The 3,852-nt window shown below is 40.5% G+C and overlaps 1 pseudogene; it reads right to left on the bottom strand.

Moving 5' to 3' along the window:
* Positions 1-805, bottom strand: part of LOC125618883 — a 3,363-nt pseudogene extending 2,558 nt beyond the window's left edge.
* Positions 806-3,852: the final 3,047 nt, after the last annotated feature.

Genomic DNA, 3,852 nt, shown 5'->3' with positions numbered 1-3,852 from the left:
TCTCTCTCTCTCTCTCTCTCTCTCTCTCTCTCTCTCTCTCCTTCCTTCTCTCTCTCTCTCATTTTACATGTAGACATTTAATTTTTTCAGCACCATTTAATGAATACATTGTCCTTTCTTTGTTAAACTGCCTCTTTGTAAAACTCAATTGTCCATACCCACAGTGGTCTAATTCTTTTTTATTTTTTATTTTTTTCGTACCAGGGATTGAACTCAGGGGCACTCAACTACTGAGCCACATCCCTAGCCCTATTTTCTATTTTATTAGAGACAGGGTCTCACTGAGTTGCTTAGTGCCTCACTAAATTGCTCAGGCTGAACCTGTGATCCTCCTGCCTCTGTCTACCCAGCCACTGGGATTACAAGGCATGCACGACCACACCCAGCTCACAATGGTCTAATTCTTGACTATTCTATTTCCCTGAACCCTCGGAAAAGCCAGAGGCAAATCTTTATGCTAATATTATAGTTTCAGTTTCTAAAGTTTTACAATAAATCATGAAATTGGGTGGCATTAGCCTTTCAACTTCATTTTTTTTTCTGTATCCCTTTTAGTGTTTTACCCATTGATTATTAATTGGCACAAGGTTTCACCTAAACCAAGTGCCTTTTGTAGACAGAAAGCATGTTTTATTCATTTTTTAAAGTGTAAACTAGACATGTCACACTTTTTCTCTACCAGCCAATGGCATCCTACCACACTCACTAAAGTGCTAGATCCTAGAGTGACTTTTCAGCACAGGCAAAGACTTGGGTTTTTTCTCTCTTGAATTCCTACCATGCCCCAGCCATGCTGGGCTCCCATCCGGCTACTTCACACACCAAGCACATTTCCATCTCAGGAACTAAGTGCTAAGATAGTTCATCTTAGAAATATTTTTTTTAAATTTTTTTTATTGGTTGTTCAAAACATTACAAAGCTCTTGACATATCATATTTCATACATTAGATTCAAGTGGGTTATGAACTCCCATTTTTACCCCAAATACAGAATCACATTGGTTACACATCCACATTTTTACATAATGCCATATTAGTAACTGTTGTATTCTGCTACCTTTCCTATCCTCTATTATCCCCCCTCCCTTCCCCTCCCATCTTCTCTCTCTACCCCATCTACTGTAATTCATTTCTCTCCTTGTTTTTTTCCCATTCCCCTCACAACCTCTTATATGTAATTTTGTATAACAATGAGGGTCTCCTTCCATTTCCATGCAATTTTCCTTTTCTCTCCCTTTCCCTCCCACCTCATGTCTCTGTTTAATGTTAATCTTTTCCTCCTGCTCTTCCTCCCTGCTCTGTTCTTAGTTGCTCTCATTATATCAAAGAAGACATTTGGCATTTGTTTTTAGAAATATATTACTTCTCCCTCTGATTTTCCCTTCTCTGATTTTTTTTCTCCCCAGAAGACTTCTTATTGTATATTCATCCATTGCTTTGACGATTATTTCTTGCATTAGATAGTTTATTTCCCTTCATGATGTAAAAACTTTGGTCTGATGTTTTTTCCGGTGTAATCCAGCATTTGGAGCTGTGGTTTATGCATAGTGAATGACTAAAAGTTAAGTCTTTGTGACACCTTCCTTTGTAACACCTGTTGGATAGACGGGAGTGCAGAAAAGAGCTGACACAGTACGCCTGAACTGCTGTCCTTAGAAGGGCCCTTGGCTGGCATGTGGGAATGTGGATCTGAGGAGGGTCCCTACCATTCCCAGAACTCAAACAGTGGCTCACTGTGGCTAATCTGTTTGTACAATCAATATGTTTATGCTGAACATTTTCCTTCCTGCTGGGAGTTTGGGATTTTGGTACATTCTAGGTGGAAGGTTGCCTATGTGACCATTCCCCCAAACAAAGGCCCTGGGCACTACATCTCTGATGACTTCTCTGCTAGACAGCATTTCACATGTGTTGTCACAATGTGATGCTGGAAGAATTAGGCACATCTGTATGAATCTCAAGAGGCGAAGAGTCTTGGAAGCTTGTACTGGTTTCCTCTAGACCTCACCCCAAGCCCTCTTCTATTCGCTGCTTTGACTTTGTCTCCTTTCACTGTAACTAACCCTGGCCATGAACTTGACTCTGTGCTGAGTGCAGAGAAGGCCTTTTAGTGAATTGCTGAATCTGGGAGTGGGCTTAGGGACTGAAAGTTTTGTTTCATATTTTTAATGAAAAGCAGTTAGCATTAAGAAAAATTTCCAGGATGGGACAGGGACTGGGATTCAGGTTTGTATTCATCACTAGGGTTCATGAATGCAAGTCTGAGATGATCTAGGAGATTTTGCCTGGAACCAAAGTAGAGGTGGACATTCAGGAGCAGCAGTGTGGTGAGCAAGGATGCCTGGTTCCATAGCTCACTTCCTCTGCTTAGTGGCTGTATGATTGTTTGATATAAAGTGAGGACCATAGCAGTGATTCCTTTAGAGTATTTTAAAGAGGATTAGAGGTAATTCACGTAAAAGAGAGCTTTCCATGGGAGTTATTATTCAGGAGCACTGTTTGCAAAGCATTTATGAAGTAACTTGCAAGCTGGGCTCTACCGTCTTTGAGTAGTGAGTACACTGTGGGCTCTGGGTCCTTGTACATCTATCACACATAGTACCCCCAATAACAACAAGACCTCCATATGGTTTCATGTGGGAACTTAGGGAACCAATTGGCCAGAGGGGAAGGAGCAGATGTGGAGGCAGCAACTTAATTTGTAGGTACCATTTCAGATAAACAGAAGTCTGGGTCTTTGGGGCATCTAAACCATTCCAGGATCAAGTCTCGTGATTCATTTCTTCTCTGCTAATTCCAAGTATGAGTTCCTTCTGAGTTCCAGGAATATGCTGTATCTTCTCCCTTCTATATAAACTCAAATTTCCATATATAAAATCTTCATATGGGATCATTTAGTTTTCAGCCTTGCAGGAAGAATTGGAAGGGCAGGATCTTTGGGATGATGTAGCTGGATCCAGGAAGCAAGCATCTCAATAAGATGGCCTGGAGCCAGGGCTTCTTGGTCTCTCCAAAATTTTTCTGCATGGTACTGAGCAATGGGTAGATCTTCATTTCTTCTGCTTATGTTCTGATGACTAAGGAAGCCTTGTGTTGAGATGCCCCCAGATACAATAATCCCAGATCACATAGTGACTGCATGGACACCAGATGTCCTCAAAAGCTTCCTAGGCCAGAATGAGATTTGTATAAGTAAAAAGTAAAGTTTTGAGGCATGAAGTCATTTGCTGCCCAGCATTATCTACCTTAGTCTGATGAATACTTGTTTTGCTTTATCTGTCCTCTTCCCTACACTTTTGCTTCATTCCAACCTCTAAATCATGCCAACTACTGTACTATCATTCAGTTGCCAATTTTGAGGCAGTTTTCCATGAACCACTTTTTCATAAAGAGGCAAGGAAGAAGTTTTGTTTGGAGAAAAGATAGAAGTCACCTTCTATTTATTTAGGATTAAAAACCTTCTAAAATCATAAACTATATTCCTAAGAATGACTGAGTGAGTATTTAACGAATCTGCAAAGCATTTCTACTCCTTTGAGTCAGGCCAAGTCCCCAGGAATGTCACTTTGCTAAAGAAGACAGCTCTCTCTTCCATTTGCCCATATTACTGACTCATCCATCATCTGTCCTCGTTATCTTCCCATCAGCCATCCAAAGTGGGGAAGAGTACCATCACCAAATTCTGTTCCTCTATTTTAATGTCTTTTTTCTTAGTCCATTTTTCAGAGAGCTCCTTTTCAAATGCTAACAACCATAGATTAGCTTTAATAGCCTCTCTCATTAATTGTCTGACCAGAGTAAAAATATGTCTCGGGAGACAGATTTTACTTCCACACGCCTCTGATAATGTCA

This window comes from Marmota marmota, unplaced genomic scaffold (genome assembly GCF_001458135.2).
Source record: "Marmota marmota marmota unplaced genomic scaffold, marMar, whole genome shotgun sequence".
Taxonomy (NCBI): Eukaryota; Metazoa; Chordata; class Mammalia; order Rodentia; family Sciuridae; genus Marmota; species Marmota marmota.
The sequence above is the reverse complement of the archived record's forward strand: the minus strand, read 5'-3'. Positions and strand labels throughout refer to the sequence as shown.